At 48.8% G+C, this 22,367-nt stretch overlaps 1 non-coding gene across 1 annotated transcript; it reads right to left on the bottom strand.

Moving 5' to 3' along the window:
• Positions 1-4,910: 4,910 nt before the first annotated feature.
• On the bottom strand, positions 4,911-4,995 carry TRNAR-UCU (transfer RNA arginine (anticodon UCU)). The gene is given in 2 exon segments: positions 4,911-4,946; positions 4,959-4,995. It is a non-coding gene; the product is annotated as a tRNA-Arg (tRNA).
• Positions 4,996-22,367: the final 17,372 nt, after the last annotated feature.

Below are 22,367 nucleotides of genomic sequence, written 5' to 3'. Positions count from 1 at the left end.
TTTCAGGTGTACAACACAGTGATCGACAATTCTATACGTTACGCAGTGCTCACCACGGTAAGTGTAGTTTCCACCTGTCACCATACAGAATTATTACAATATTGACTATATGCACTATGCTGTACTTTTCATCCCTGTGACTTATTTTATAACTGAAGTTTGTACCTCTTAATTTCCTTTACCTATTTTGCCCATCTCCTACCCCCAGCAACCACCACTTTGTTCTCTGTATTTATGAGTCTGTTTGTTTGTTTTCAAACAGTTCATTATTGATAGAGATCTAGGTTATTTCTAGTTTGTGGCCATTCTAAATAATGCTGCATTTATGGGAGATAAATGTGAATTTTTCTAAATACACAAAAATGCAAAGTATTAGAATACTAAAATAAATATACATCACAACCAAGTAGGATTCACTTCAGAAATGCAAGAAGGGTTAAATATTAGAAAATCTGTTAATATATTGCATAGTATTAACAGATCAAAGGAAAAAACCTCCATAGATTACTGACAACTAGGGATAGTTTCTTAATGTGATAAAGTGTGTGTGTGTATGCATGCATGCGTGTGCACCAACCCCAAAAGCTAGCATCATGCTTAGTGGAGAAGCAGTCCTATAATGGTTAGAAACAGGACAGTTCAGTCTACTGTCACCATTATCACAAAAATTAACATTTTTCTAGAGATACTAGCAGATGCTATTACAAGAGAAATAATGAGACATAAGAATTAGAAAAAAGATATAATTATTTGTGAATGATATATTACCAGAAAACACAACATACTTAACTGAAAAAACTACTTCTCCTTTTAAAAAACTGAGATAATTCACATATCATAAAATTCATCCCTTTAAAAATGTGCAGTACACTGGGTTTTTGTATACGCAGAGTTGTGCCATTATCACCACTCATTCCAGAACACTTCTGTCACTCCCCCAAAATGCCATTAAATACCCAGTTCACATTCCCCTTAGCCCCAGCACTTGGCAACAATTAACTTCTGTCTCAGTAGATTTGACTATTTAGGATCTTTTATATAAATGGAATCATACAGTATGTGGTCTTTTATGACTGGCTTCTTGGCATAATGTTTTCAAAGTTTATCCATGTTGCAACATGAATCAGTATTTCATTCCTTTTTATTGCTCAATAATAATATTCCATTGTATGGATATACCACATTTTGTTTATCCACTCATCAGCTGATGGGACATTTGGATTGTTTTTACTTTTTATTAAGAATAATGCTACTATGACTGTTGAATCTCAGATCTGTACCTCTGAAACAAATAATGCAATATATGTTAAGAAAAAAAAGAAGAAGATAGCAGGAGGGGAAGAATGAAGGGGGGGAAATTGGAGGGGTAGACGAACCATGAGAGACGATGGACTCTGAAAAACAAACTGAGGGTTCTAGAGGGGAGGGGGGTGGGAGGATGGGTTAGCCTGGTGAAGGGTATTGAGGAGGGCACGTTCTGCATGGAGCACTGGGTGTTATGCACAAACAATGAATCATGGAACACTACATCTAAAACTAATGATGTAATGTATGGGGATTAACATAAAAAAATTTTTTTTAAAAATGTGAAAAAAAAAATGCTACTATGAACAATCATGTACAGATTTTTGTGTTAACATAAACATAGTTTTCACTTCTCTTGGGTATATACCTAGGCGTGAAATTGCTGGGTTATATAGTAACTCTGTATAAATTTTTGACTAACTGCCAAACTATTTTCCAAAGGGACTGTACCATTTTACATCCCCACTGGCAATGTATGAGGGTTCTAACTTCTCCACATCCTTGCCAACAATTGTTATTGTCTGTCTTTTAAAAAAAAAAAAAAAAAGATTTTATTTGAGAGAGGGGGAGGGAGCACATACAAAAGTTGGGGGGGAGGGAGGGAGCGGGGAGCTCAACCTGGGCTTTATCCCAGGACCCTGAGATCAGGACCTGAGCCGAAGGCAGATGCTTAACCAACTGAGCCACACAGGTGCCCCTGTCTGTCTTTTTTATTACAGCCATCCTTGTGGATGTGAAGTGGTATCCCATGGTTTAGAACTGAAAAATCTTTTTTTTTTTTTAAAGATTTTATTTATTTGAGAGAGAGAATGAGATAGAGAGAGCATGAGAGGGGGGAGGGTCAGAGGGAGAAGCAGACTCCCCGCTGAGCAGGGAGCCCGATGCGGGACTCGATCCCGGGACTCGATCCCGGGACTCCAGGATCATGACCTGAGCCGAAGGCAGTCACTTAACCGAATGAGCCACCCAGGCGCCCTGAAAAATCATTTTAAATAGTAAAATAGTTCAATTAAGATGTCTGGATATAAATTTATTTTTTAAAATATCAAAAGCCTTCTTATATACAAACCATAATCACTTAGAAAATATAATGGAAGAAAAGATCTCAACATAAAAGAAACTATCTAGGAATAAAGTTAACAAGATATATATAAAGAGAAAACTTTAACATACTTCTGAAGCACATAGAAAGACTGAATAAATGGAAAAGCATACGTGTTCTTCTTCCCCCCGCTGCTGCTCTTAGGAAGATTCCACAGAGTTAGTTCAATTCTCCCTATATTAATCTATAAAATAACATGACTCCAACACAAATATCTCCTAAGATTAGAACCAGATTAGCTGTAACTAAAGCTCATGTGAAAAGACAATACAGAATTATGGTTTTACCCAAAGACCCAGACATTCTGGCAAGCCGCTTATTAGCTGTGTATTCCTGGACAAGATACTTAACCCCTCTGTCTCAGATGCCCCTTCCATGAAAGGGGATACTACCAACCTGGTAGGGTCGTCAGGAGGATTAAATGCCTTAAAATGCATAAATTACTTATAACAGTACCTGGTATATAACAAATGCTACATAAATGCTAGTTATTAACATTATGTGAGAAAAACAATTCAAGAATAGATGAGGAAAATTAAAAAAAATACATACAAAAGTATATTCTGGATGAAATAAAGATTTAAGTACAAAAATAAAATCATATAAAGCACTAAAGTAAAACATGATGAAATTATTTAATAATCTGAGTGCAGTATAACCCCAAACCTGGAAGTCATAAAGGAAAAGACTGATAAATCCTAATATATGAATTTCTGTAAAGCAATGAAATACCACATATGAAATCAAAAGGCAAATATATGAAGAAAGAATAATTGTAACATAAACAAAGGACTGGTTTCCATAATATGTAAAGAACTCCTACAAACCAACAACATAATGACCAATTATACAGTAGGAAAATGAACTCAAGAAAAGATAAATCACAGAAATACAAATTAGTCTACATATGAAAAATGCTCAGCTTTCCCTCATAATAAAAGACATGACACTGCAACTAGAAACCATCTTTCACCATCTGATAACACATAGGCTGTGAGGAAAAGGGCACTCACACACTGCTGGTGAGAGTAAATAGGGCATAATCTCTGTGAGAGCAACATGGCAATATCTATCAAAGAATGCACAAACAAACCTTTGACCCAGCAATCCAACTTCCTAGGAATCTATCCTATAGATATATTTGCACTTGTATACACTAATGTAAGAATGAGCATGTTCACTGAAGCATTGTAAGAGGAAAATACGCCTAAATGTCCAACTATTGGGGACTGTGAAATCATTACAGTACATATATGCACCCTGGAACAAGGCAAGGCAGCTCCACCTATATTAATAAGTGAAAGAGGGCGCCTGGGTGGCTCAGTTGGTTAAGCGACTGCCTTCGGCTCAGGTCATGATCCTGGAGTCCCGGGATCGAGTCCCGCGTCGGGCTCCCTGCTCGGCGGTGAGTCTGCTTCTCCCTCTCCCACTCCCCGTTTGTGTTCCCTCTCTCGCTGTGTCTTTCTCTGTCAAATAAATAAATAAAATCTTTAAAAAAAAAAAAAAAGTGAAAGAGTAAGTATAGCATACTATCAATTGTGTGTCACCTATATCAACATAAACACAGAGACGATATATGTAAAAATGACATGAGCATAAGATAAATCTGAAAATATTTCCCAGAAACCATTTTCACTAATAGCTTACAGAGAGAACTGCAAGGCTAAGATATAGGAACAACAACGATGCTTACTTTTCTCTGTACCTTTGTTGACAATGTTGGATTTTGTATTTTTTGCAAGGAGTTTGTTAACAATGAATTTTGAAAATTCCGTTCATTCATTCATTGGTTCCCATTTAGTGAGGAGGAACCCTAATCTCATGCAAACCCATGAGCTGTCAGGGGAAGAGTGACAAGATAGCAACCCCTGCCTGGAGGCGGGCAGAATGGACCTCAGACCTCTGCACTGGAGTCATGGGGGGGAGCAGCGGGCATTCTTATCAGAAATGCAGATTCCTGGGCCCCGTCCCCGATCGACTGAATCCGAGTTCCGCAGTGAGGCCCCGAAATCCGCATTTCTGACAGGATCCCACTGGGGATTCTGGGCTGGAAGGGCAGTCAGCCAGCACAGCGCAGGTCAGGGTGTAGGCGTGTTTTCTCATCCTTCTCTCGCCCTCCCTCGCCCCTGCCCCCCCCCCCAGCAGTCACGGTCGCGATCCGGGCAAGGGGGTGTCAGCCCTGGAGCGTGGGGGCAGCTCCTCGGCACACTTTGGGCCGAAACGGCGAGGCCTCGCTTGGCCGCCGCCCGGAGCCGTTCCTCGCAGTTCCCGGGTCAGGCTCCGCTGGGAGCTGGGCCCAGACCCTGAGCCACCGAGCTGAGGAAGCGGAGCGGGGCGGGGGGCGAGGGCACCCGCGCGAGCGGCCAGAGGTGGAACGGCCGCAGAAGCCGCAGGCAGAAGGAGAAAGGACAAAGGAGGAGAGGCAAGTTCAACCGTGTAGGAAAAAAAGAGGGAGGAGAGAAATGACGGGGTCAGAAAATAAATTACGGGGAGGGAAAAACTGCGACTCCGCCGGGACTCGAACCCGGAACCTTTGAATGCCTTCAGCCTCTAGAAGTCCAATGCGCTATCCATTGCGCCACGGAGCCACCTGTTGGAGTCCTCGCGCATCTGCTGTGTTAAGCCAGAGGCGACGGCCCCGCGCCCTTCCCACCGCCCCCTTAGCCGCCCTCCCGGCTTCCCGTCTGTGTCGCCGAGGCCAGGGCATGGCTAGCCTGGGCAGCAGCCACCGAACGCGAGCCGCAGGCGCCCGTGCTTCGCCGGCAGCTGCCTCTCACAAGGTCGACGAGTCCCGCGCGTCCGCCGGGCCCCGATCGGTCGGTCGATCGGTCTGAGGACTGCCACAGCCCCGTCTCCGGCCGGCCCAGGACGCGGCCGCGTAGGACCAATCACACCCGCGCTCTTCCTCCCCGGTCCCTTCCTGCCCCGAGCGGCCCCCGCCTACCGGGTCTCTCCGGCGGCCGGTCACGCCCGGCCCGGGCCCGGGCCCCGGACCCGGCGATGCGGAACCAGGCAGGCCGTTGCGCCGTTTAGCCGGGCCGGTAACGCCGGGCACTTACGTCGCACCTTTTAGCGGCCGATCTCGAACGGCGGCCCCTCCCGGGTGCCGGACTCTTCCCTGGCGGGCCGCGGCGGCGTCTGTGTGCGTGCTTGTGCGTGTTTTATTTGCGCAGGGTTCAGTAAAACGGGGTTTGGGTTGCATTTCGCTCCCCACAGACCCAGAGCCGAATTTCTGAGGTATCCGGGCTCTGGTGGACTGAGGGGGGCGACGCGCCCCGCGCCGCAGCATCCTCTGAAAGCGCATCCAAGTGCCGGGAGCTGCCTCCGCGGCCGCCGTGCACCCGCCCCCAGCCCGCGCGCAGCTGAGTGGGCGGCCCCCGCGAGGGTGGCTGCGCGCGTGGGAGCGCCGGGAGCATGCGTGTGCGGGTGCGTGCGGTTGGAGGGCACGCGCCAGAGCGCGGCCGCGGGCGTTCCCGGGGGTGGCGGGCGGCGGCAGAGCCCGAGGCTCCTCGGAATGGCACGGTCGCCAGGAATCAGGTGGGTGACGGGGTGGAGGGTGGGTTCTTCAGTGCCCCAGTCGTCCCCATCAGCACGGCCCCGAAGCCACTTGAAATAAACAATCTAAGTAAATACTGCGTGGTTGCTATGCGACCGCTGCAGACAAAATCTCTGGCTTCCCGCTCCAATCCGTTTGCGGCTTTCCGAGAGCCGCCCACGTAGAAATTGCGGCGCTACCGCGGTGCGCGCTCTTGCGGTCTGTCCACAGCCCACTTCTGCACCAAACCAGCGTCAGCCGCGGCCCACACCGTGGTGCACGCCATTCGTCCCTGCCTAGCATCATCAGGCATCAAAGCAAAGTAGTCTCTGTCAGTGTTCTAAAGAGGGAAAGGGAGCTCCCAGGAAGAATCTAGTGTGGCAGGGATCTTTCCATTCTTATATTTAATCCCACAACAGTGCCATGAGGCAGGTATTATTGTCCCTATAAAGAAGGGACACTGCAGCTAAGAGAGGTTAAATTAATTGTGTAGGGACACCCAGCTAGTAAGTATCAAGACCTGTGAAGAATCTTGAGATTTTACCCTCCTTGCAGGCTAACATGTCAGCTTGTCAATTTCATGGACGCTGACCGAGCACGCGAGAGAATACTGGGTCAGCAATGAAAGACTTACAGCAAAAGCAATAGCCAGAGTGTCAACATGTTTGTGTTGGTTTTCTGAACCCCAGTTTTCACAGGAATGAAGCAGATGGGCCCAGATGGATGGGTTGCGTTACAGAGGAGGACTGCTAAACTTGGGGAACCCACCATTATATAGCAAGCAGTGAGCAAGCCTTCTCTTTGTCCTGTGGGGAGACACCCTCATCCCTCAAGTTTGCTCACTGCAAGCACAAACCCAAGAAATGGCCCAAGTGAGCAGGGTCTTCCATTCTTAGCATATGTGGCAGGAGTGTGCACGGGTGCTAAGGGCCCATGGTAGATTGCCTCTCCAAACAGTAAGTGACAGAAGCCTGATTGCTGCCAGGCCTGTTTCGTTCCACTGTATTATAAGTAACATGCCTTGACAACAAACATTTTGTGTATAGCATTGTTATGCGCTCTTTAAGATTAATGAAATAAAACACAGCTTTGCATACATCAAGGAATTCTCACATATGCAGAATTAGCCCACAAAGTAGAATATTACTTTCAATCATATTTATGTAAACAAATCTTTATTGAACTCTGCAATGTACCAGGCACTGGCAGCGTCTCAGTCTTCACTGTTCCTTGGAGTTGAACATGAGGGAACAGGGGAAGAGATGCCTCAGTGGAACCATACAGAGGGTTTCTGCCTGGGGGTGTTGCAGCCAATTCTCAAATAATCAGTCATTGACATAACTAAGTAACAATTTAGACTCATATAAAAGTTCTGGGAAGGGGCGGCTGGGTGGCTCAGTCGGTTAGGCATCTGCCTTCAAGCTCAGGTCATGATCCCAGGGTCCTGCATTGGGCTCCCTGCTCAGCGGGAAGCCTGCTTCTCCCTCTTCCTCTGCCTGCCGCCACCACCCCCCCCCCCCCGCTTGTGTGTTCTCTCTCTGTCAAATAGATAAATAAAATCTTAAAAAAAAAAAAAAAAGACAACTCTGGAAAGGGGGCACTGGGAAAGACACAAAGTGCTAGGGAAAGATGTGTGTGCCCCTAATCCCACTTGATGAATCAAACAAAGAATCTTAGATATTTGATTCCTCTCACTAGTTGAAACCCTGCCCTGTCACGGAAAACATTACCAAGATACAGGGTTAGCAGACAGTGTGGGAAAGCGAGGCTTGTGTGACAAACCCTGCTAGCAATCGCGGTTGTACTTTTTACCCCCTAAGTCAGAAGCCTGGGAAAAGCCACAGCGGAACAAGCCTACGTGTGTTCTCTGACAATTTGTAAGCGGTTTATAGTGAATCTAGTTGCCGTAGGAGGAGAACGATTCAGTAAGTTTTCCTAAACCTTTTCTCACCCTGAGATGAATTTTCTCAGGCCGTACATGCAGTAAACAGCCGCCATTATACAACCTGAACTAAGAATTTCTCAAAAAAAAAAAAAAAAAGCAAGAAAAGAAAAGAAAATTACCTCTTCCTTCCTGCCGGAAGAGGGAGCCAACGCACGCACTATAACCACCTCCAAGCAGGCTGATCGCCCAGGGGCAGTTGGAGTTTCCTGGACAGCAAAACCCTAAATTAAAAACAACTTCATTTTGGTGTTTTAAAGTTCAAATGCATTGTACACCCTCCGGGAGTTTGCAGTAACACTTTTCATGTTTGTACGGCAGAATTATTTTTAAGTTACTATGTTGTTCTATTTGCAGTGCTTGGTAGCAGCTCCAGCTGCCCCAGAAGGTCTAGAAATCTATGCTGTTACGTATTTTCACTAGCTTTGCTTTGCTTCAGAGGGAGAAGGTCGTTGGTGTTGGTGTATCAGTTTAATTCAATTCAGTGAGTATTTAGGGAGGGTATACTTGGGCCTACTGTGGGAGACTGAGTGAAAGTTTAAGTCACAATCCAAAGAGACTTCAAATTCCTTGGGAGAAATATGACCAGTGAAAATGAAGCAATAAGCAAATAATGCTACACAGCATGTGAAAACCAATGGCAAGGTGTGGTGGGCACTCCTGCCAGTAAAAGGTTTCTGAGTTTGCACTCCCAAGTAATAAGTATGTAGGATTATATTCATTATGAAGCGTACCCCAAAAAGAAGTTTTAAAAGGATGAGATTTTTAAAAAAACAAAGATGTGAGATGTGGAGCACAGACTATGGAGTCAGACTCCTGCTGTGCACATCTTGGCTCTGATTCTTACTTGCAAGACATGCTCCTCAACTTCTCAGAGCCTTCTGTTCCTCATCTGAAAAATCCCAAAGTTGTGAGGATTACCGGAATTAATCCTTGCAAAGCTTTATCTCAGGCCTGGCACATAGTAAGTGTGTAACAACTGTTTGCTGTTATTATTAGCAAGCAACTCCCAATAAAGAAATCCCACACCCTGCAGGAACAAACCAAAGTTCAGATACAGCATCAGCTAAATTTGTTGCAACCCAAGACCCATTACCCATCTCCCCACCCAGCTTCTACTGGACTGTAGACATCATGTCTGTTCCCAAACAGAACACCCAGCCTCTCAGACTGAAAACTGCAAACATTTACCTTCAGCTTCATGATTTCCTCACAGTTCTGTCCCAACCTTGGGTGGATTATTTTCACGTGTGCTGCCGCATGGTTTTCCAAAACAAGGATTTTTTTTTTTTTGCCAGACAAAATCTCTCAACATTTACATGATGGCCCTTCTCATCCTAAAAAATCTTAGCACTGAGTTCTTAGCCAGACCAATAACCAAACTACATAGGTGGCAAGAGAGGAATGAGGAAAGGAAAATAAAATTTTCCAGGATGAAGAAATCTAGACATTAACATAGAAAAGAGGGACAAATCGGCCCTTATAGAAATACTGTTGGGGGTGAGGAGTTGAATGTGTCGAGAGATGAGGTGGGACAGGTAGGATTGAAACCAGTTGTGGCAAAGTGGCCTGGGGAAGGCTTGATTCAGGATGAAGAATGTGGATTTAATGCTACAGGCAATGGGGAGCGACTAGTTTCTTTGGCATGTGCTTTAGAATGATTAACGTAGGGGGTGGTGGGCAGGCTGAGTGGGATGGGGCCCAAGGGTCAGGGAGACCATTCAATTTCATTGAATTTGTGCTTGGTGTTTTCCTGGGCTTCTTCATCTCTTCAGCAAGCAGTGATTGAGGGCCTACTTGAGATACAAAGAAAGAAGACGTGTGCCTGGTTTACAGCCTAATAGAAATGACCACAGGTACACAAACAACTGTGATGCAAGGTCAAGAGGTCTCCAAGTGAGGTGCAGGCGGTATGGGACTTCAGGGGAGAGAGGGGTCACATCCAGAGAGGGGGAACGAGGGAGGGAGGCTGCATTTGAAAAGACTCTCTAAGCTAGGGCCGGCTTGTGTGAGGTTACTGGCAGGGATGAGCATAGGGCCTGGGGAATGTGAGGCAGAAGACAGGACAGGCTAGGAAAATGCAACATGATCCAGTCCCCAAAGGGAAGGGCTTGAGAAGAGCTGGTTGAAAATCTCAGGTTCATAGGCTGGTGTTCAGAATGGGGTCCAGTCACAAAGGGAAACTGGGTAGAAGCGGGTATATCGCGTCTGCGGGAGGCTGCACCAGTTCTGGACCTTTGGCTGGGGTGACTGGGATGCTGAGCAGGCTTCTAAGCAGAGCTCTGGAAGGATGGAGGACCATCCTGTAGGGGGCAGTCACCTTCTGCCTGAGAGAAGGCTGCACAAAGTCCACGCCTGACCTGAGTCTTTGAGTTTGATCAGGCTTTGAGCCTGCCAACAGCACATTTATTCATTTACGCATTGGGCCGGGCTCTGCACTAATCTCTGCAGACACCGGTGAGGAAGACAGATGGTACCCCGGCTCCCATGTACCTTGCAGTCTTGAGCAAAGTCAGACAGGAGAGTGTGGATGGGTAGAGGAAATGGGCTTGACCTGGCAGGAGGGACCTCTGAGAGAGTCAGTGGGGCGAAGATCCCGAAGCACTTCGAATGCGAGGCTGTAGGGCTTGAATCCATCGGCCCACATCATTTCCTTCAAGAATATTCCCAAACATTCTTCTGTCTGGAGCAGAGGCTGTGGGGTAGGGGGGACACTTTTTTTGGATTCCTGAAGCACCTTGGAAGCTGTATAATTTTCTGTTTGGTTTTCTGCCTCCTTTCCCAGACTATATATAGGCACCTTCAGGGGAAGGAACCATGCCTTCTCGTGGCTAGCTCGCAGCCGGCTCCTTTAGGCCCTGGCTGAGTCCTCCAGGCAGTAAGGAGGATCCACGACCACGTGCCTAGCCTGTCTTCTGCGGTAGACTAGAAGCTCTTGAACACTGGACACCCTGGCTTTCCAGCTCTAGGCAGTTCTCCCCGAGGCGCAGCACAATGCCCTGTCCACAGCGGGCACTCCATAAACGCTCCCTGAACAACCATGTGGAAGTAGGAGTTGACCTGCAGTGTCCTAATTCTTTCAGCGACCCAGTTTGGGGGAGCAGGTCTTGAACCTACCCCCATCTCTTCCTTGCAAGTTCTCAACAAACAAAGACATTCCCCCACTCCTGGGCCCAACTATGGAAAACCATTTACTAAAGTTTAACTAATTTTAATCCTTTAGCAGTTGAGAGTAACCGTGAAGTAATAAATCAGGCCAGGCCCCATTCTGAGCCTTCCCTGTGTATGCGAATGGGCCTCACCCTTACAACAACCCTCCAAGAGGCATTGCCCCTGTCCGGATGGGAAGGCAAACACAGGGAGAGCAGCAGGACTGGGCCAGGCCCCTGTCCCCAAATTCACAGTTACTCTGCACTGCAGCCGCTCCGTGGAAGGAAATCGGGAGGGAACCAGCAACTGGGGACAGGCTTGTTAGACCAGGGGTCCTGAAACTCTGCTGCACGCTAGAATCCAATGCCCAGGATGTTCCCAAGACGAAGGAAAGCAGAGTTTCTGGGGGTGGGGCCCTGGCATCAGTTGATTCTTATTGGCAGCCAAGTTTAATAACAAATGCTTTCTGCCCATTCCTACGACAGCGGTGACCATGGCCCAGGAGCATCAGCATAGCCTGTGAGCGGGGGAGAAATGCAGGCTCTCGGACCTCCCCCAGACCAGACTTGCTGAATTCAGAATCTGCATTTTTCTTTTCTTTTTTTTTTTTCCTTCAGGGAAGGTGGAGTGGGGGGGTGGGTTTCAGGGAGGCAAATAGGGCTCACAGGGTGCAATATGTGGCTTGGGGTATGTGTGGGGGTAGTTGGGAGGAAGGAAGAGGATGAGCAAGAGTGGGCTGAACCAGAATCTGCATTTTAATAAGATCTGCCAGGTGATTCATTTGCATTAAAGTTTGAGAAGCGGTGGTTTAGGATTTAGGTATTCAAACTCTCATTAGTCCACTTCAGCTTCTGTTATCAGCATTAATTTAAATCCTTGAGCAGATCTCAAAACTACATCAAAAAGCTCAGAATCAGAGGTGCCTGGCTGGATCAGTCGGTGGAGCAGTGGAACATGACTCTTAATCTTGGGGTTGTGAGTTTGGGCCCCGTGTTGGGTATAGAGATTACTTAAAAATAAAATCTTAACAAGATAAAAAAGCTCAGAATCAATCTGATTTATTGGCCCAAAACATTAGCACAGAGGAAATTATGCCCCTTTACTTCCCACTGTGTAGGGAATTGGGGAAGAAAAGGTACATTGCTAATGATGTCCAGCAGAACCTAGGTCAGGTCCATTCTACAATCCCTCCAGGCTGCCTTTCTCCTGAGTTAGACTGAGGGACAGGGCTTACAACCTCAATTGCATCAGGACGGCACCTTGGCCCTCAAGATGAGTTGAGGAAATCCCTCCAGCCAGAGGTATCCAAGCTTTTAGGGCCTCAGCTGTTTCCCCATGGTATGTCTGTCATAGACCCACAAATGACACCAACCACCCTTTGTCCCAATGGGGTCTTGTTATTTGTCCATCAGATTTCTGACTCTGATTAGAAACATTGTCCATTTTTTAGTTATTTCGTTTATTTGTCGTTGCTTTAAAGATTTATTTATTTGAGAGAGCGCACACCCATGGTGGGTGGGGCGGGGAGGAGGAGGGGGCAGAGGGAGAGAGAGAATCTCAGGCAGACTCCCTGCTGAGAGTGGAGCCCAGTGTGGGGCTTGATCTCAGGACCCTAACATCATGACTCTGAGATCATGACCTGAGCCAAAACCAAGAGTCAGACGCTTAACTGATTGAACCACTCAGGCGCCCGATTTGTCATTGCTTTAGAATGCCATTTACTTCACCTTGTCTCCACCAAGTTCTCAAAATTGCTTCACAGGGTGTGTAAGAATAAAATTTTTGTAGGCAGGGGTAGTTTTCAAATCCTCATCCACTCCCACCCTGTGGTGGTATAATCTTGTCATTAAACCTGAGACTCCTGTCGGTAGGACAGCCTGGCTCATCTCTGGAGGTCAGTGGGAGGAGGAGGGAGAAAGTCTGAGAAGTGTGACTGAGTGAGGCAACATGGTTGAGTGGGTTTTGAGACAGTTTATGACCCTGGGAAATTACCTGTCTGAATTTCCCTCCTCAAAAATGGAGAAAATAATTTCTGTTTCACAGGATGGTCATGGGAATTAACTGAGCTTCTAACATACACTGACATGACAGTAAGGGATATAGTAGTTGTCTATTGCTACATTAATATACACCCCAGACCTTAGCAGCTTAAAACAATAAGAATTTATTACCTCACAGTTTCTGTGGGTCAGGGAGCCGATGCTGAGTGGTTCACACTCAGGGTCTCTTGTGAGGTTGTTTGGGGTTGTAATTATCTGAAGGTTTGACTGGGGCTAGATGATCTGGTTCCAAGATGACCCACTCCCATGGCTGGTGGCAGGAGGCCTCAGATCCTTGACCTCTCCACAGGGCTGCATCTCCCAGAGTGAGTAATCTAAGAGAGAGAGAGAGAGAGCAAGGCAGAAACCACGTGTCTTTTATGACCTGGCCTCAGAAGTCACATACCATCACTTCTGTTATATTCTATTGGTAACACAGACCAACTCTAATACAGTGTGGGAGGAGACTACACAGTGGTGTGAATATCAGGAGGTAGGAATATCGGGGCCATCTTGGAAGATGGCTTCCACAGCATCTATAACATTCATTCCTGCCCCTTTTTAACATGACAGCTATATTCTTGTTCCTCTACTTCAAGCACCAAAGACTCTGAAAAGGAAGACAGTTGAAATGATTCACCTTTGTTCTTCTCACACTAAATTACTTTGACTAAGCTGGAAGCTTCCACCCTCACATCAGATTTGCAATCATGACTCAGAAATTTGGGACTAGATTTATAATTTCTCCCAGTTCATGTGAAGGACACGGAGACCCACTGGGATGTTCCTTGTTTTACTATTCCTTGGTCCTTGCCCACTTTCCCCTTGAAATGATTCTTTCTATGCATTTTATTATATTCTCAAGATGTCTAAAGTAGTCTCAAGCAGTAGCAAATGGCTGGCTGAGTTCCCCTCCTTGTTCTAGAATACTTGCTCTTGAATACAAATGATTTACTCTTGCATCCCTAACGTTGTGATTATAAAACTGTGAATTCATTTGTATAGTGGTGGGGTCACTATGACTTTTTTCTCAGCTCTCCAGTAGCAGACTTGAAATTCCCAGAAAGGAAAGGGCTAATAAATAAGTTCTTCAACACTAACAAAGAGGAGGCACAAAGAGCTATAAAGAGAAGGGCAGCTCTTCCCCTCTGTTTCCCTGGGTAATCCTACTTGGTTGCCAAGGGTTTGTCATTTTTAGGCCTGGGGTAAGCAATAATGATAAATTGAAAGACCTCCAGGTATTGTAATAGCAGATTCCATGCTAGAGCCTTGAACATGACGCATGTAGGTGTTGAACAAATGGATGCATGGATGGAGGGATGAACGCTTCAGGTACAGTATGACCAGGGCTGATGCCCCACGGGTAGTGCCTGTGTGGAGTGAGGGCCAGGGTCCATTCCCATTGGCCAAGCCTCCATTCAGCTGGGCTGACACCCATACTACACTGGTTGTTACAGATAGCATGTAGTCTGGGACAGTGTGACTCCACGTTGCAAACAGGGTTACAAAGAAATGTTTAGAACCCAAATGGCCAACTCCTAGGACTGGTTAGAACACGAGTGGCCGGGAATCTGGAAGGAGCAGGACCTGATAGTCTCAGAGTTGCAATAAGATGGATCTTGGAGCAGGTGTCAGAATTCAAAGTATATCAAACTGAGAATAAAGGAAGATAGCGGTCACTTAAATCTGGGGACAAAACCTGGGAGCAACTGAGGAGTACAAAGGGAGGAGAGATGAGGAACAAGGGCTAGGTGAGCAGAGGCTCACTGTAGTTGACATGAATGGAAAAAAGAGCAAGAGGGAAAAGTATATTAATTAAGTTCAGCTGTAAGTGACAGAAAACCAAAGCAACAGAGGCTTAAATGAACTAGAACTTTATTAAGTTACAGGTAATGAGGTCTGGAAGAGAGCTGTCCACAGCTGGGATGGCAGTTTGGGGATCCTCAGGGATCCAGATAACTTTTGTTGCTTCATTGTCCTCAACATGTGACTTCTACCTCATGGTCCAAGATGGCAGTTCAGGCTCCAGCCTTCACATCTACAGTCCAGTCAGGAGTACGGGGGAAGGAGTGAGATGAGCATGCCCTCTCCCTTTGAGATAGCATTTCTCAGTCTTGGTACTACGGGCATTTTGGGTCAGATAATTCATTATTGTAGGGGCTATCCCATGCATTGTTGGATGTTTAGCGGCATCATTGGTCTCTACCCACAAGATGCCAGTGTTTACTTCCTCCTTCTCAGGTATGACAGACACACATGTCACCAGACATTGCCAAATATCCCCTGGGGGCACAATCTCTCCAGCTGGAGAACCACTGCTTTCAGTTGACTTTCCGAGGCTGCACCTGATCCCTCTGTTTACATGCCTTTGATCAGAATTTAGTCGCAGAGGCAGCTCAGCGACAAGGAGCTGGGAAATGCAGTCTTTATTCCTGGCAGTCACGTGCCAGCCAAAACTCAGGAGTTCTCTTACTAGAAGGAAGGAGACAAGAGATATGTGAGGTAATGCAAGTGTGAGGACTCAGACAAACTTTGGCTATTTTGTCCTGGTTTCCCAGCTCCTACCTCCTGGCTAAGGAGGGAACAGCCTTAAGCAGGAGGTTGTGTGGTCCCACCTGCAGCCAATGGCATCCTGGCTCTCCAAGGCAGACACTCACCGCAGAGCTGAGCCTTCCACTGAGAGACGAACATTGGGTTCTCTCTTACTGCCTTTCAGCAAGCTGTTCACTGGGGGCAGGAGCGTGTTATAAGACACTGCCTCCTAGTCACCCTGGCTCACCCTTCTGTCCCCCTCTCCTGCTCTCCTCTCTCCCTTTCTTCCCTTTAGATGTGCTTATAAGAAGCCCCGATGTAGAACCAGGAGGCTTAGAGCCCGCCTGGAGAGTAAGTCACTCAACGTCTCTGGCTTCAGTGTCCTCACCAGTAAAACGAGGGGCTGACTAGAGGACCCCTAGAGTCCTCCCTGGCTCTGAAATGCTTTGATTCTCTGAAGTCCACCAGGCTGCAGGGAGTAGCAGAGGAAGCCCCGCTCTGATGAGCAGCATCAAGACAGCCCCTGGCTGGGTCTCTGTCGGCCAGACTTCCCTGCCGCGTCACGTCCCAGCCTGGCAGATGTCACTTAGATTCCCCCCACTGGCACCAGAGAAGCCTGCTTTGGATACCTGGCACACTTGTCTTGCGAAATCTGACCCAATCAAATCATGCCATATGTGCTTATTACAAACCTGTCCTCGCGTCAGTCAGATGGATGTGGTGCTTCCTGGGCTCCCAGCAAAAGGTCGAAATGGCTCTCATGGGGGCACAGCTGGCCTTGAGCGGTGGTTTGGTTTCACTTGTCACATCTCCATGTCCTGTTTAAATTCTGTTTCTCTAGTTAAAGTGTTTTCATTGCTTTATTTATTCAATAAACACTTCTGGAGCACCTGTTACTCTGTGGGGCCCCAGGAATACAAAAAACCAAATGAGACCCTCCCTTTCCGGAGCCGGCCCTGAACAGGGCCTTTCCCAGTGTTCCCTGATCTTTTCCTACCTGATTCTGCAGCCTGTTTCCCTCTCGGCTGCATGTTCTGCTCAGGTTCCTCCTGCCTGGCACACTGTCTCTTTCTCTGTGGAGGTTTTGCTCATGCACCTGCCCAGTGTGAACTGGGACCCCACCCCTCTCTCTCTCTCTCTCTCTCTCTCTCACACACACACACACACACACACACACACACACACACATACCTACCTCTCACTTTGGACTTCCTCCTTCTCTAGATTTCAGCTTAAATGTTCTGTCTTTAGGGAGACCATCCCCAACTGTCTCACCCCAAGCCCAGACTAAACACACTCCTGTCTTATATACTCCCACAGCACCCTGACCCTTCTTTTCTTTTCTTTTTTTTTAAGATTTTATTTATTTGAGGGGCCCCTGGGTAGCTCAGTTGTTAAGCGTCTGTCTTCAGCTCAGATCATGACCCCAGGGTCCTGGGATCGAGCCCCGCGTCGGGCTCCCTGCTCGGCAGGAAGCCTGCTTCTCCCTCTCCCACTCCCTCTGTTTGTATTCCTGCTCTTGCTGTCTCTCTCTCTGTGTGTCAAATAAATAAAATCTTTAAAATAAAAAAAATTCTTAAAGATTTTATTTATTTGAGATAGAGAGTATGCACGAGGGGGGTGGGGAGGGGCAAAGGGAGAAGCAGGCTCCCTACTGACCATGGAGCCTGATGCAGGGCTCAATTTGGGGCTCGATCCCAGGACCCCGAGCATGACCTGAGCAGATGCTTATCTGACTGAGCCACCCAGGTGCCCCAACCCTCCTTTTCAAAACAGTCACCATCTCATAACTCCTCCTTGAGTCTGCTCCTCCATCACTGGCCTGGGAGCTACCTGGTGGCCCTGGGGAGCCTGGTCTCGCTCTGTCACTGCCGGGCCAGTTCCAGGGTGAACGAGGCATGAATGTGTACATGAACGAGCAAAGCTGTGAAGCGTGGAGACGTGGAGACAAATATATCCAGCCAAGCACTACTCCAAGAATGTGGGCAAGGCTGATGGCCAGTCCAGTAGGAGGGGTCCCAGCCGCTGGGACTGGAGGGGGGGATGGTGGGAAGGTCTCGCAGGACATTTGTAGCTGGTCTTGAAGGACTAGGAATGGGAAGTGTGAAGAGGAGAGGAAGGAACAGCCCAGGTAGAAGAAAGTACAGGAGTGAAGACAAGAGGTATGGCCCTGGTGTCCCCAGGACCGGCACAGAGGAGCTGAGGGGCAGACACGGAGTGGCCAGCACTTGGTCCGCCTCCTCGCTGGAGCATGGCAGCTTGTCCTTTCTGCTTGGCCTCTCCCCCTGCCACCACCCACCCCAGACACCTGGCTTAAGTAAGCTACCAGAGTCTCTGGCTCTGGGGTCCTTCTGGTGGCAGGCCACTCCAGGCAGCAGACTGCTCCCTCCCTCCCACCCTCCCTTCCTTCCTGCGTTCCTTCCATCACCAAATTCAGCTTATGTTTCCTGAGCTCCTTCTGTGCGTTCAGAGTTAGAGAATTTTCTTTCTTTTTGAAAGCTTTGAAAAATGAATCCAGCACTGGGCTGGAACTGTGGTTGGGGACGCCGAGGAAGGCTTGCAAGTGGGCAGACAAGGGCAGAAACAGGCTTCTGGCTGGATCCCAAAATAGGCACAGATTTAGAGAGGCCAGGTTAGCTGAGTTGCCCAGAACAGAAATGGCGCAGAGAGAGCCAAACAAGCCCCCTCGTGTTGCGTGCCCCCTGAATGACTCTCCTCCGCTCCCGGTGGGTGTGCCTGGCCAGTGGCGGCTGCCGCCAAAGCCTGGGCGCTGGGGAGGGAGGGAGGCTGAGCTCAGGAGAGAGAGAGGAGGGCCATCCTGGATCTCCACCAGAAGGGGCGGGCAGAGAAGGCCCAAAGGCTGGGAGCGTGGCCTTGTTTGCTTTCCACAAAAGAAGTATTACTCTCTCCTGCTGCATGACCTCTGGCTCTCTCTCTGAAGAGACCTTGACCTTTAAAAGCCTTGGTTGCTTTTCTCTACCGGGGAGGAGCTTAAACCTGCAAACTGCCTTACCTCCCTGCAGGCAGGAAGGAGATTCTGCCAGTGGATGGAGGCTGCTACTTAGCTCCGGAAAGCAGAGCAGAGTGGGCAGGGCAGGACCAGATCTGGAGGCCAGGCTGCCGTGTGTGGGGGGGGGTGGGGGGGGTGGGGGTGTGTGTGTGTGTGGGTGGGTGTGGGTGTGCGCGTGTGCGCGCGCTGGGGGAGCTGCCAGCTAAGGTGGAGGCCCGGTGATGGCCCTGGAAATGCGACAGTAGCCCTGAGGTAGGCCTGGGGACATACATTTAGCACCCAAGTATTTCATCTTGTGTTGATGAGTGGGGTGTTGTGTGTACTGGTTCCCTAGGGACGTGGGTGTTGCAATAATGTCATCCACTTATACATCACCCAGGGAATCCGTCCCAGAGCTGACTAAAGCCACTGCGGGCTCTCGGTCAGCAGCTGTGCGTAGGGATGGGCTGCGGGAGAGGAAGGGAGGGTACGGCCAGGGCCGAGCACGGCGCCTCTCAGGGTCGGCCTCAGGACGCCTCCCGTGGGAAGGATTGCGCCTCGGGCCACCTGGGCCCACGGAACCCCCTGCCCAGGAGGAAACTTTAAATCCGGCCTAGGTGCTTTTGTTGATGAGACAGAAGAAATGAGGAGGAGGAGAGGCCCCGATGGGCAGCTTTGGGCTTACAGAAGGCACACACACACAAATGACACTCGAGGAACGGGGAGGGAAGACAAAGAGGTTCGTGCGACAGGGCTGGGAGGAATAAAGCCAGGAAGCAGAGTAGGAGGGAAAGAGGGCCACCAAGAGAGGAAGAGTCCCCTTGCCAGGAGGAGACAGAAGAACAAAGGAGTGAAGGACGGAGCACGGAAGCCCACGGGCGAGAGCAAGGGAGGCCGTCGTGGGAAAGAAGAGCGGCTGGTTCCTGGGCAGGGTTTCTCCCCACACCGAGGCCCGGGAGTGTCACCCCCCCCTTGGCCTCCGTGGAGGGGCCCAGCCCAGGCCTCTCAGACGGCATGCCCTGCACAGAAGAAAGGACGGGCCCCCGCAGCTGAAGGAGTGGGCCTGCGCCTGCCAGCCAGCCATGGACGAGCCCCTGCTCCCGGCCCCGGCCACACGTACGACCGCGAAACTTCCCTCCGCAGAGACAGGAGCGGCAGCACGGCGAATTCGGAGGGAAAACGTGGCAGGAAGTTGTGTCTGTCCAGACTGGTTTAGTCCCTGGGAGTCCTGAACAGACTGGCGGGGAGCGTTCACAGGGCCAGTGCAGGGGCACTTTAGGCAGGCGGCGCGCAGGAGGCCAGGGGTGCAGTTGGCCAGGCCGTGTGGGCCGGGCCTGGGGTGACGGCCCCTGGGTCATTTGTTCATTTGACAAACGTTCGTTGAGTGTCAACTGAGAACAGAGCGAACAAGACAGTCTCTATCGCTTGGATTCTAGTTTACATTCTAGTCAGAGGTGAGAGACAAGTGAACAATGAGATGGCTCTGTAGGTATGTGAAGCAAACTCCTCCGTTCTTTTGGTCATCTTTACTGCACTCCACTGCACTCCACTCCACTTCACTTCACTTCACGTCTTCACTGGAACCAGGTCTTCTCCACTCTGGTGGTGACCGCATGGAGCAGAAACCCAGTCAGTCCTTTTGTGGGTCACTACTAACTTGATTTTGGTAAACACTTTTAGTATTTTTTTCTTTTTACCATTTTCAAGATAGTCTCACCTTTCAGGGGTGAAAAAGAAAGAAAGGCTCCTGAGGGTGGACGCCTGCAGAAGGAGAAACAGCTGCCTCCCAACTGATGTTCCTTCCGCTGGCGGCTTCCCCTCACTCACCCTCCTGTACTCCTAGAGGAAGCCTTATAACGTGCTAATGTCATGTGACTCCTACGAACTAGAAAGCCCCGACTCAGCCAGCCTAGCCCAAAGGCGCCGATCACCTCACCCGACAGGAAAGCTGGGGCAGGTGGCCCCCAGTAGGCGAATTCAGTGGTTCCAGGCCTGGGAGCCCCAGCACTTCCCTTCCTTCTGCTCCGCCATTCCCAGGCTGGCTCCCTTCGGGGTGCACAAGGCCTGTTGTCTCAACACCCAGCGGCAGGAGGCTGTGTATCTGTGTATCTGTGACCTGGAGGAAAGCCTTCCCAGGGCCCCCCGAGGACTTGCCCTCAGGACTCATGGGTCTCCTCCCAAATCACTGGCAAGGGACTGGCGTTTCCACGGTTATCTCTGAGAAGCGCAGGGCCACGTGGGAAGTCGGTATTCTGACCAAAGAAAGGGGTTCTGATAGTCAAGGAGAAGAGCGTGAGAGGAGACTGCTTGATGGGTAGGTAACCACAGGTCTCTGTTAGAGATGACTTCCTCCCGCTTTCAGGAGAAAACTCAAACTCTCTAGCAGGACATCAAAGGTGCTTCCTGAGCTGGTCCCTGCCTGCTGCTTTGGCCTTATCTTTGGCAAAGCCCAACTGCATTTCTCGAGCTATATCAAAGCGTTGTGATGATCCGAACGCTCTTTGTTCTCTGGTGACTCAGTGGCCTTTGCCCGCACTGTCCCTGGCCCTTGCCCCCCTTGTCCTCCAACTCTCCCCCCATTACCACCCTGGTCAAGCACACGTATTCCCAAAAGCCTTCCTTGGCTCCTGCCTCCAGGTCGCGTTAGAAGCTGCTCCTTTGCAGGTGGCTTAGTTACAGCAGATGGGTATGAACTGGTTAGCAGGCAGCCAACACGAACATGTACAAAAAAATCTGACATACCTTGATAATACCTGATACCTAATAACGACTTAGCACTTACTATGTACCAAGCACTGTTTTAAGTGATTAAATTCACTTGATCCTTTCCTCACCACGGCAGCTTATGGGTCTGTGTTCCAAGGTCATCTTAACCATGTTATTTAAAAAACCACAGTTCCGGGGCACCTGGGTGGCTCAGTCTGTTAAGTGTCCAATTCTTGATTTCGGCTCAGGTCATGATCTGAGGGTCGTGAGATTGAGCCCCATGATGGGCTCCACGTTGGGCGTGGAGTCTGCTAGAGATTCTTTCTCTCCCTCTGCCCCGCCCCCACCCCATACGTGCATATTAGTGCACTTTCTCTCTAAAAAACAAACAAAAAACCCCCTCAGTTTCACCCGCCCATTTTGTTCCCATCCATAGCACTTATCATTCTCCAACATACTAGATGTTTACTTCATTACTTGTCTGCGTCTCTCTGCTAGAGTATAAGCTTCCTGACGGTGAGCATCTGTTTCATGCCCAGCACCTAGGACAATGCCTGGCACATCATAGGTCCTCAATAAATAGTTGTTAAACGATTAATAGTACTGTTATCCCTCTTTTACAGGTGAGGAAATGGGGGCCCAGGTAAAAAGCTTGCTCATATCATAGCTAGGAAGTGTCAGAATTGGGATTCAAACCCAGGCAATTTGGCTCTGGAGCCACATAACTAACAGTAGACCGTGAGCCCAGGTACACAGCCTCACGAGTCGAGACCTCCTGAGTTACCATCAGGTCACAGCAGGGATTCCTACGATCAGGATGGTGTTGGTTTAACAAGATGTGAAGGGACCAAGAAAACAGATGTGGGACAATCTGGAAGGTATTGCCCTCCTAGGCTCAGGACAAACTCGTTTTATTCAACTTCTTTTCCGTTTCTTAACGTACTGTTTGCTCACCTGCCCCTCAAGGCAGTTTCAGGACTTCAGCAAAATACAAGTTACTACCTGTTTGTATAATTATAGCTAGGATAGTTTGGGGGGTTTTATTTTGTTCTGTCTTCTTTTTGTGG

This window comes from Leptonychotes weddellii, chromosome 4, assembly GCF_054177405.1.
Source record: "Leptonychotes weddellii isolate Sample4059 chromosome 4, ASM5417740v2, whole genome shotgun sequence".
NCBI classification, from domain to species: Eukaryota; Metazoa; Chordata; class Mammalia; order Carnivora; family Phocidae; genus Leptonychotes; species Leptonychotes weddellii.
The sequence above is the reverse complement of the archived record's forward strand: the minus strand, read 5'-3'. Positions and strand labels throughout refer to the sequence as shown.